This window comes from Macrobrachium nipponense, chromosome 19 (genome assembly GCF_015104395.2).
Source record: "Macrobrachium nipponense isolate FS-2020 chromosome 19, ASM1510439v2, whole genome shotgun sequence".
Lineage (NCBI taxonomy): Eukaryota > Metazoa > Arthropoda > Malacostraca > Decapoda > Palaemonidae > Macrobrachium > Macrobrachium nipponense.
Genome location: NC_061088.1, coordinates 64,037,620 through 64,050,014, shown reverse-complemented (window position 1 = coordinate 64,050,014; position 12,395 = coordinate 64,037,620). Strand labels below are relative to the sequence as shown.

The 12,395-nt window shown below is 39.4% G+C and overlaps 1 protein-coding gene across 3 annotated transcripts in view; it reads right to left on the bottom strand.

Annotated features, from left to right (window-relative positions):
- LOC135217527 (probable aminopeptidase NPEPL1) overlaps positions 1-12,395 on the bottom strand; it is a 143,372-nt gene that overhangs the window by 110,475 nt on the left and 20,502 nt on the right. The window contains exon 1 of one of the 3 annotated variants that reach the window (XM_064253495.1): positions 5,460-5,597. The exons of 1 other annotated variant lie outside the window; for it this stretch is intronic. The gene's annotated coding sequence lies outside the window, so the exon portion shown is untranslated. Of the gene's footprint in view, positions 1-5,217; positions 5,371-5,459; positions 5,598-12,395 lie in introns of those variants that run through there. One more of the 3 variants, XM_064253510.1, reaches the window with a different exon arrangement.

Sequence of the window (12,395 nt, the reverse complement as noted above, 5' to 3'; positions counted from 1 at the left end):
AGAGTTCTGTGTTTTTAGTGAGTTTTCAGTCAGCCTTTGGTGAGAGCTGGTGACAGTTAGTAGTGTCGGAAGCAGTTATTTGAAGGCACTGGGAGTTAGTTGAGTTTTGTGTGTTATTGATTTGTTATTTGGTTATTGTTAAGTTAGTGTTGTTTCCTTAGAGTTATTGCACCTGTGCTGTTGTGATTTTTTGTGTTGTTTGTGCAGTGGTCTTTTGTTGTGTTGTTGAGTTTTGTTGTGTGAGAGGTTGTGGTTATGTTCCTTGGTTGGTTGCTGTGTTTTGGGTTGTGGTTTGTGTTCCTTGGTTGGTTGCTGTGTTGTTGGGTTGTGGTTGTGTTCCTTGGTTGTTTGCTGTGTTGTTGAGTTGTGGTTGTGTTCCTTTGTTGTTGTTGTGGTCCTTGGTTGTTGAACTGTTGGTTGTAGTCCTTGGTTGTTGTGTTTCTTGGTTGTTGTTGTTGGTATCTCGGTGACCTCGACCAGCGGACAGCACAGGATAGCCCTGGAATATCTGGAGTTGGCAAGTACATGTGTTTTTTTTTTTTGCACAGGTTTAGGTCAATTGTCCTGCGTGTATTTTGTTGTGTAAAGAAGAAAGTGTGACTGAGGGTGGGTTTGGCAGCTGGAGTGATTAGGTTAATGTGGGGAGGGTTTTGCCACTTGTTTTCTTAAGCTTGTGATTCTGCCACAAGGCCAATGTCCCAAGAAGGCCATACAGCTGTTGGCCATGCAAGGATAAAGGTTAAGGAACTTGTCTATCTTCTTCAGACACATTTCCACTCTTTTCAGGGAGGGGAAAGCCCGAAAATGATGAGAGTTGAGTCACTCCTAAATAAACTGTCTCCTGAGGAGTCATCTGTGACTTCTGGTAATTTTACTAATAATCAAAGTCCTGTGCTGGGGGAAGTGTTCTCCGAAGGTCCTCTGCAAATTGTTATTTCGACTTGGTGTAAAGAAACCAATTGTCCAGGTAGAATGCTGTTGATCCCCACCAGGTGGAGCCAACCTGTTAAGGGAGCCAGCATACATATGAAGATTTGAGGAGCAGTTGACTGTCTGAAGGATGCCCTAAACTGAAATATTTGATCCCAAAATATGAATGTTAGGAACTTTCTGGAATTGGGGTGTATTGGTACATGGAATAAGTCCTGAAGATCTATTGATACCATCCAATCCTCTTGACAGATGGATGCCAAGATCGAAAGCATTGTTTCCATTTTGAATTTCATCATTTGGACGAATACATTCAGGTTGCTTACATCTAATCCTGGTCTCCACCCCCCGATGATTGTATAACCTTTGCAAGTCTCTATCTGGGACTACTTCTATTGCTTCTTTCTCAAGAGGTAAGTACACTTCCTCTTCGTGAACTAAAATCTCTGAATTCTCAGAGTAAGTGATTGAGGTGATAGGCCTCTTGGATAAGGGAGGAGTTTCCATGAATGGAATTGTATATCTGTCTTAACACTTCCACTACCCTAGTATGGAGGACATTGTGTTCACTTTTTTGAAGGTGGTTTTGTTGTGGTCTTCTTCAAGTTCCGGGATGAGACATGAACGTTAGCATGGGCCCTAGATGAAGGTCTTGTCCTCTCTCTGGAAAGGGATAGGGCTGCAAAGGAGACAACAATTTGAAAGACAATGCAGTGCGAGTGGACCCAAGTCTAAACCAAAATGAACATTTATGTGGACACATTTAGGGCTGTTGCCAGTTCAAAGAACAGGGTTCTGAACTGGTAGTGTCTTTTAGCAGATAAAACAAGAGGTACTCCTTGGAAGAGTGATGGATGTGGATCTGAAAAATATATTTTTTTCAATACCAATGAAAGCATGTAGTCACCCTCTCTGATAGCATCAAAACGGAACAGGTTGTTATCATACTAAATTGAGTCTAGCACAAACCTTGTTCAATGGAGAGATCAATGACCAGTCTTTAACCTCCAGGTGACTTCTCACAAACAAACACAATTAAGTCTAGGGACATCATATCTTTGAATAACAGTGCATTTAATTCCTCTTCACCAAAGCCAATAAGGCCAAAGGATTGAGAAATCCTGGAGGGGTAGGCAAGCAACAGGATTGCTACCTGAAAGAGGTTACCTGTAACTGTCCTGAAGTAAACTCATGTATCCTTGCTTACGGCAGCTGGAAAAGGGAACAATCTATCTTAGCTTCTTGTCAGATTTTCTTCCCCTGCCATGTCATTTGTTGGTCCACAACTGACAAATCAACTTGAAGGTGAATAGTCTATGCACCCTCTAGCATAGAACTTCCTCTGTCATGCCAACAGTGGATAATGTAGCTTGCTTGATTTCCTGGGCAGAAGGAAACTTATCCATATACCATGACTAAACAGCAACAGTGGCATTTGGAATAACTCTCACATTAAAAGAGCTCTAAAGAACATGCCATATCAATGAATGGTTCAATGTTGGAACAGTGGTTATATCCCCAAGATAATTAAACTCAGAAATGAACCCAATGATCTCTTAAAAAAAAAAAAAAAAAAAAAAACTCCCTGCCTGAAGGGGATCTGTAGGAGTCTCAACCTAAAACTTGAGCTGCATCCTATCCTGAGAGGCTGACATACCATGCGCATGTCCTTCACACATCTGGCATCATCCATCAAATCCAAGTTGAAAGAAAAACACAGACAGCATACATACAATGAGTCTAAAAATGATGATAGAATTTTCAACTTAAGGTCAGTCTGGATATGTCTTAGGCCTATATCAAGTCAGGTTGGGGTGTGGTGTACACCGAGTTAGGGGGTCCCCATTTCCTTTGGGGTTACTGGCAAGATCAACAAAGCAGCAAAGTATGTCCAGTTTGGTTGAGAGTGGGCAAACGACCCAGGAGGGGTATGTCTCCAACCAAGTAAGGTAATGCATGACAGCAAAAGTTAGGTTGGGGGGGGGGGGGGGGGGGGGGGGGGGGGGGGGGGGGGGGGGGGGGGGGTCCAGTTAAGCATGTCACTCTATTGCTAGCTTTTAAGATGCATCCTTGTGATTCACTTGTTCCTACTTCCCCATATTAAAAAACCTTGGATTATCACTGATTTCCACTTACTGCTGGACACAGGGAAAGGGGTGTAATGGGTTTGCAGAGCAATGGAAATTAATCAAACTTGTGTGTGTATTATATTATATATATATAGATATATATATATATAATATATAATATTAATTATAATAATATATCAATGAGCACATTTTTCATTTAATACCAAGCCAAATCACATGAACATTGTTTACTATTGGCCCCATGGGTACGGGCTTTATTCAATAACAACTGTAACGAAAGGTACATATCCAAGTACAGTGAACCAGCAAAACTGCATTCCATTTGTATGCTTTTTGCACCAGGAATAGTAAAAGGCTGCGAACAAAGCAAAAATATCTAATAGGCCTATTGAGAACTGACATTAAAGTAAAGCAATAACAAAAACTATTGGTAGACCAAACTACTTTACACTATGATTAAAAAACTTGAGTAGCATTAACTATACTTTGCTGCCTGATATCATTAATGAGGTAACTATTCACTTCCAATGAAAAGGGTACTACTATACAAAATTGTTCAAAAAGATACAAAGAATTTTAGAAGTTGATAGGTAATGTAGGCAATTTGATACAAGCAACCCAATTTGCTACTTTACAAGTATCAAAATAGGCTAGTCTGCCAAAACATATGTTGCATAAAAAAAAATAAATAAATAAATAAATGGCCTAATGGTGCATTTGAAGTAATTCTAAAGAATAGTTTCGCACGGAGTGCAAGGAACGTAACCACGAATACGACATCCACTAGGGATTGGGACTCCAATATATTTCGTCCTGGTTAGTACTGGCCCCTGGCGGTTAATTACAGTCGTCTGAATAAATATTACTTAAAATTCTTGTTCAGGAAGTAAAAATGCATAGAAAAACCGCAACTGACGTAGTCTAGGCCGCCGCGGAATAGTAATATAGATCTACCGCATTTGGTTAGGCTATAGTCTATCAAATCTAACTAACAAACAGTGTGGTATCTGAAGTTGGACAATTAAGCCTACTAAGCTATTAGACTGCTTGGCAAATTAAAAACATTGTACAGGCTACTTGGGTAAGACTAGGATGCCTACTATCAATTCACAAGACTAGGACTAGATTTCCAGTTATCACTTCAATTTCAAGGAAATTATTGAAGAAAGAAACAAGCAAAGCTTCCTCACGACTACTATAGCCTTTCATCGAGAATACACCAATAACCTGATGATCTAACCGAAAAGAATACTATTCTAAACTACCTATCAAGTTGTAGTCGTGAGGCGGCTTTGTTTCTTCCTTGAATAATTTGGGTAGATCTATTCCGCAGCGGCCTAGACTATGGCAATTGCGGTTTTTCTATGTAGTTTTACCTCCTGAACAAGAACTTTAAGTAATATTTATTCGGAAGACTGTAATTAACCCCCAGGGGCCAGTACTACTAAACACGGAGAAATACATTGGACCACAATCCCTAGTGAATGTCAGTACCATCGTGAAGCGCTGCGGAACACTTACATAGAAATAGGTACCATAATTTGCTTGAAATTGGTGATACCTGGAAATCTAGTCCTTATCTTGTAAACCGATAGTATCCTAGTCTTAACCAAGTGACCTGTACAATTTTTTTTATTGGTATTTCTACAGCAGCAGTCTGCACGGACTGCAAGGAACGTAACCGCGGATACGACATCCACTAGGGATTGGGGGCCGTCCAATGTATTTCGCTGTGTTTAGTACTGGCCCCTGGGGGGTTAATTACAGTCGTCCAAATAAATGTTACTTAAAATTCTTGTTCAGTAGGTAAAACTGCATAGGAAAACCGCAACTGCCATAGTTTAAGCCGCCGCGGATAAGTACCCCAGATCTCCCTTTTTAATTTACCAAATACGGTAATAGCTTAGGCCTAGTACGCTCATTATCAATGAAAACCCGAAAATTATTAAAAAGCACGATTACAAAACAAGATTTGCCTCAACACACTAAAAAAAAAGCTTTCAAGCTTTCGAAGTCGGCATATAAGTATGAACTTTAAACTGGAATCTACAGAAAGATTGAAGTTACACGGCTGACCAAAACTGTCCTGCCTTAGCCTAGGATATAGGTATCAGTCTAGCTTCGTCTACCCCGAAGATAAAGATAAAGCTTTCCACGAATTAGTAGCTTCCTGTTATGAGACAGGTGAATACTGTACCTCTGCATACAATACTTGGACACCGATCACGTCCTCAAAAGCAAACTAGGGTTACAAAATTATGTAATCGCTAATGTCCCAAAACTCGAGCTTTTCTCAAGGTAGACCGATCTTAAATATAAACGGGAGAGAAGCATTTGGGTTTAGTTAAACCAGACCACGCACGAGTAACTCTTGCTATAAACGCTCAAAAATGCATTCTGATGAAATAGGCGACCAAACGATGCAAATATAGCACTCACACAATAAACTACAAAAGGGGACTCTTCACCGGCCACAAGAGATAGGAATATCCGACATGACAATGAAGATGACATCTGGTGAGCATTGGGGGAACCTCCGCGCTCACCTGTTTTTCTTTTTCTTCCTTTTTTTTCTTTTTAGTACCATTCATTATTCTTCTTGTCATTCCGTGTCAGAAATCGACCGGGTTTAATTCTGAGGTTGAAACACGCAACCATTGGCTGTAGGTAAATCAAATTTGGCATTCAGTAACATATTAAGGTCCCAAACGCAAGGATTTTAACCTTTGTCAATAACTAAAATTGTAAGTTTCCGATTAACAATCATAATCTACCTAAATAATGTAACAGCATATTGTTAAAATCACTCAGGTTGCCAACGAAAGTTTAGGTACAGAGGTCTTTAATGCATGGACGTCCAAAAAAACATTTCAAATTCAAAAATTTTATTGATAATTTACATCAAAAGGGAAGTATAATGTTCCTATATCTTCCCTTTCCCAATAACACAGTTATTCTATTTTCAAATACAATATGGTTTCCCTTGCATTTTTTTAATAAAATCAGTTATTTTATTACTATTAATTATAAAACATATTTGTTCATACAGATCTGCAATGGAATAATTTCTGATTCCATCAAATTCTTTATATTCCATAATGTAATGATACAACTTATGACTTTTGTCTTTTTTACAAAATTTACAAGGTACATTTTTGTCTTTATTAAATTCCCAATAACCAAAAAAAAACATTTCGTACAAGTTTGAACAAAGGACAACAATCCCTGTTGGACAAGTACGAAATCGTTACATTTTATTCATTAATTATGCAAATATGAATGTTTAACTCTACAGTCGAATGCCTTGTTCTTTCCAATATATATGGTTCGTTAAAGGTAAAAATTCTTGAATTTATTATCCCCTTGCCACCCAAAGTACTGACCCTCATTTCTTTAGTTTCCAAGATATATTCATACAGTTTTATTTTTTTTTTTTCAATATTCCTTTTCATTCTTAGTTTAAAGTATTTTCTTTACTACTCACGATGATGCAATTGGAATTTGCATTTTATTTTAAATATAATAATATCTAGTGGCGTTCTTGAGGGGGGCGGGGGTCTGTTTGAAATGGCCCCCGGGCCCCAAAGTGAGGGGGGGGGGGCCAAATGCGAAATTTAACCATTGCTGCTATTACCGGGCAAGCTAAACCCAGTGGCCCCTAATGGTCAATGGGCCCATTTATTTTTGGCCCCGAAAGTTTGGGGCCCACTAAAGGGCACCAATTTCCAATTTTGTGAACAAAAATTTTATGTAAAAGAAATAGGGCTCTCTAGGGGGCCCCCTCCCAATCGTAGAGCCCATTATAGAACTTCTCATACGGATCGGAGGAGGGTGGGTAACGTTGATTGGGGTAAGAGCAGGGCTGATCTAAGGCAATTGATTACTGCTTATAGGGGTCCTAATTATCCTCTGAGGACCCCCATAATGGCCCCGTTTGCCCAGATAATACACATTCAAATGTATTCTACCTTCCCTTCACTCTGTTCTACCCTTTTTCACTCTGTTCTAACTTCTTCCTCCATTTACTCTGTTCTACCTCCCTTCACTCTGTTCTACCTCCCTTCACTCTGTTCTCCCTCCCTTCACTCTGTTCTACCTTCCCTTCACTCTGTTCTACCCCATTTCACTTTGTTCTAACTTCTTCCCCCATTTACTCTGTTCTACCTCCCTTCACTCTGTTCTACCTCCCTTCACTCTGTTCTCCCTCCCTTCACTCTGTTCTACCTTCCCTTCACTGTATTCTACCCATTTCACTCTGTTCTAACTTCTTCCTCCATTTACTCTGTTCTACCTCCCTTCACTCTACTCTACCTTCCCTTCTCTCTGTTCTACCTTCCCTTCACTCTATTCTACCTTCCCTTCTCTCTGTTCTACCTTCCTTCACTCTATTCTACCTTCACTTCTCTCTGTTCTACCTCCCTTCACTCTATTCTACCTTCCCTTCTCTCTGTTCTACCTCCCTTCCCTCTATTCTACCTTCCCTTCTCTATTCTACCTTGCCTTCACTCTATTCTAACCTCCCTTCTCTATCTACCTCCCTTCACTTTTTAACTTCTTCCCTTCATTTACTCTGTTCTACCTCTTTTACTCTACTTCTACTTCCTTCTCTCTGTTCTACCTTCCCTTCACTCTATTCTAACCTTACCCTTCTCTCTCTGTTCTACCTTCCCTTCACTCTATTCTACCTTCCCTTCTCTCTGTTCTACCTCCCTTCACTCTATTCTACCTTCCCTTCTCTCTGTTCTACCTTCCTTCACTCTATTCTACCTTCCCTTCTCTCTGTTCTACCTCCCTTCCCTCCATTTTAACGCTGTTCTAACCTTCCCTTCAACTCTATTCTACCTCCCGTTCAACTCCCTTCCTTCTTCCCAATTCCCTTCCACTCCTTAATTCTACCTATCCCTTCACTCTATTCTTACCTTCCCTTCAATCTTTCTTCCTTCCCTTCCCTTCACTCGTTCTGACTCCTCCCTTCACTCTATTCTAACCTTCCCTTCTTCACTATAATTATTACTCCATTTAACTCTGTTTCTTAGCCTTCCCTTCACTCCTTTCCCTTGCTCCATTCAACCTGCACTCTGTTCTACCTCCATTACTCTGTTATCCCCCTTTCACTTATATTCTACCTCCCTTCACTACCCCATTTTCATACCTTCCCTTCACTCTGTTCTACATTCACTTCCTCTCCCTACCTTCTTCCTCATTTAACTTATGTTCTACCCCTTCCTTCACTCTGTTCTACATCCCTTTCACTCTGTTCTAACCCTGCCTTCACTCTGATTCTTTACAATTCCTCACCTCTGTTCTATTCTACTAAAACCCCTTCATTTCTGCTCTTCCCTCTACCGCTGTTCTACCCTTACTTCCACTTATGTTCTACCTTCTCTTCACTCTATTATACTCCATTTACTCTGTTCTACCTCCCTTCACTCTGTTCTCCATCCCTTCACTCTGTTCTACCTTCCCTTCACTCTGTTCTACCCCATTTCACTATGTTCTAACTTCTTCCTCCATTTACTCTGTTCTACCTCCCTTCACTCTGTTCTACCTCCCTTCACTCTGTCTCCCTCACCTCATTCTTAAACCTTCCCTCTATTCACCTTCCCTTCATCTATTCTACCTCCTTCCACTCTGTTTCTACCTCATTTTCTTAACATTTCACTCTGCTTCCCTTCCCTTCATACCTCTGTTCTAGCTCCCTTCACTCTGTTCTAAACCCATTTCTCTGTTCTTCACTCTGTTCTACCCCCCCTTCCCTTCACTCTCGTCTACCTCCTTCACTCTGTTCTTCAGGCATCCCTTCACTCTGTGTTCTACCTTCCTCACTCTGTTTCTACCTCCAATTTTCACTCTGTTCTACCTTCCCTTCACTCTGTTATTCTTCCATTCCCTTCACTCTGTTTCTACTCCCTTCACTCTGTTCTACCTTCCCTTTTCACTGTCTGGTTCACTCCATCCCTTTCACTCTGTTCTATCCCCATTTTCATAAACACTCTGTTCTAACTTCTTCTCCATTTACTCTGTTTCTACCCTTGTCATCACATTCTTGTTTCTTCTACCTTTCCCTTCACTCGTTCCCTTCCATTCTAACATTCTCTTTTCTAACCCCCATTTACTCTGTTCTACTTCCTTTACCTCCATTTACTCTGCTCTACCTTCCCTTCACGTCTGCTACTACCTGATCCTTCACCTTCTATTCTCCATCCCTTCACTGTAAGTTTCACCCCATTTCAACTCTGTTCTAACTTTCTTCCTCCATTTACTTATGTTCTACCATCCCTTCACTCTGTTCTACCTCCCTTCCACTTGATTCATACACCTTCCCTTCACTCTGTTCTACCTCCCTTCACTCTGTTCTACCTCCCTTCACTCTGTTCTACCTTCCCTTCACTCTGTTCTACCTCCCTTCACTCTGTTCTACCTCCCTTCACTCTGTTTCTACCACCTTCACTCTGTTCTACTCCATTTCACTCTGTTCTAACTTCTTCCTCCATTTACTCTGTTCTACCTCCCTTCACTCTGTTCTCCATCCCTTCACTCTGTTCTACCTTCCTTCACTCTGTTCTACCTTCCTTCACTCTATTATACCTTCCCTTCACTTCTGTTCTCCCTTCCAATCACCTATGTTCTACCTTCCCTTGAACCCTTCACTATGTTCTACCTTCCCTTTTTCACCTTCCCTATTCTACCTCCCTCATTTGTTATACTTCTCCCTTCACTCTCGTCTTCCCTTTCCCACACTCTGTTCCTATCTCCACTTTCACCTATGGTCCTTACCTTCCTTTGTTTTCTTAATTTACAATTCCCCTTCCCCCACTCTGTTTCCTACCAGTTCCCTTCACCGTTTTTCAACGTTAAGATTTTCTGTTTTCAATCTCTGTTCTACTGCCCCAAAAACTTTGTTCTACCTCCCTTCACATAATGGAGTCCCTTCAGCAATAATGCTTCATTTAACTCCCTCCACATCATATCGCTATCAGAATACATTCCTGTTATCCTCATTTTTACCATTTATCATTATGTTTAACTGGATTAAGTGGATCTTCCATTATTCAATGTACACCTAGTTTTAAGAAATAAAATGTCTGAAATTTGCATTTACAAGTGCCTTTAAAATAATCCGAAACCCCCAGCTGCTTTAGATCGATTCGCTCGCCTCCCACCCCATAAGAGGGGCACCAAACGGGACTGTTCCCCCCGGGCCCCAAGATGTCTAGGAACGCCCCTGATAATAGCCTTTCAACGAGAATTCACCAATAACCCTCTGATGGCCTAATCAAAAGAACTACAATTATAAACTAACGAGTTTTCAAGAGTATTCGTTTTTGGAGTCGTAGATCTTGGTATACTGCCCTAGATTATTTCATCAGTACTACACAAATTTCTTGCTGTCCCAAGTTTTTTTTTTTTTTTTTTTTTTACTTTATTTAATCAAACACGAACAGAACAGTACTTATATCCAGGTGTGGACCCTTCCCAGGAGCAGGTAACTTCATTTGGGTATTCATTGAGACTGAGTAAACGATAATAACTTTTAAAGCTCCGGAAAACCATACGTCACATTAGTCGTATATTAGCCTTTGCAGATGTATTACAATGAACATTCCCCTGAATCTCACAAAACTGGAAATAAGGTTATTTGTGTTTTGATCTATAATTATGACTTTGATCTCTCTGCATATAAGCTTTATACTATACTATTCTGTACTGCAAATGAAGTCCCTATCTTGTATATAGTTTAACAGTTATGACCGAGGTTAAACACCTGTTTGATCTTTAACTGCTTACACGACCTAAATTTGACATTTGAATACCACGAAAAGTACCGAATCCCAATCAATCATACTTGATAAATATGAAGTTGGAGCTTTTGAAAATGTAACCGTAGTGGACAGAATGGCTAGAGTTAAAAAGTTTCAAAGTAAATTTAAAACCCAAGTAGTCACAAAAATATTTGTACAAAGTATGAAACATTGAAGAGTGACAAAGCGCATCGTTATTTAAATGATCATGGGTCATAGACAGAGCTATCATGTAGCTCATCGTGGTAATAAAATCGTTCGCTCTCGCCCAATGACGTCTATCGTAATCGTTTCCTTGAACTAATAAGAGATGTTTTGAGTTTGGATCTGATTTTTAATAAAACATATTATCAGAGGACCATTCATGACATTATTATTATTATTATTATTCATTATTATTATTATTATTATTATTATTATTATTATTATTATTATTATTATTATTATTATTATTATTATATTTTAGTAAAATACAATGCATTACTACCCAATGCTGTTCTCAGTGCATTTTTTATATTTTTATCTATTTATTAATTTTTTAAGTGATATATCTTCTTTTTTTTTATTTCCCTTTACCTTCTCTTGCTTCCTAATGAGCGCCATATTTTTTGGAAGCTCGAATTTGAAGTCAGTGGCCCTTTTGGTGTGCTCTGTTTCATATGAATTGGGTTCATCTTCAGAATAATAGTTTTAATGATAACAATATTGTTCCTACGGAACAAGCTATAAAAGTACTAACTTGCATAACTCTTCGAAAGAGTAAGTGTGAAAAAGAGAAAAAGAAGAAAGTAACACCCTTTCAATACCAAAGTAAGCTCCCCCTTCCCCCCCCCCCTCTCATCTCTCTCTCTCTCTCTCTCTCTCTCTCTCTCTCTCTCTCATATGTACACTTCATTATCACGTGTTCATGAAAAAATCTATGCTTATTCGCATACGATGACATCCATTCTGTGCACTTCCTCTGGGGAAAAAAATGCTCCTTCGTCCTCGTGTTTAGCCTTAATTGCCCCCCCCCCCCCCTCTCTCTCTCTCTCCTCTCTCTCTCTCTCATAAAGCAAGACTAGGGATTCTCTACAAAGGGGAGATGAAGCAAACATCGCAGTATACGTATGTAGAGTATTCCTAGTCTTGCTTTATGAGAGAGAGAGAGAGAGAGAGAGAGAGAGAGAGAGAGAGAGAGAGAGAGAGAGAGAGCTTACTTTGGTATTGTAAGGGTAGTTACTTTTTTCTTTTTCTCTTTTTCACACTTACTCTTTCGAAGAGTCATGCAAGTTAGTACTTTTATAGCTTGTTTCGTAGAAACAATATTGTTATTATTAATATTATTATTCTGAAGATGAACCCAATTCATATGAAACAGAGCACACCAAAAGGGCCACTGACTTCAAATTCGAGCTTCCAAAAAATATGGTGCTCATTAGGAAGCAAGAGAAGGCAAAGGGAAATAAAAAAAGAAGATATATCACTTAAAAAATTAATAAATAGATAAAAAAATAAAAAATGCACTGAGAACAGCATTAGGGTAGTAATGCATTGCATTTTACTATAATAATAATAATAATAATAATAATAA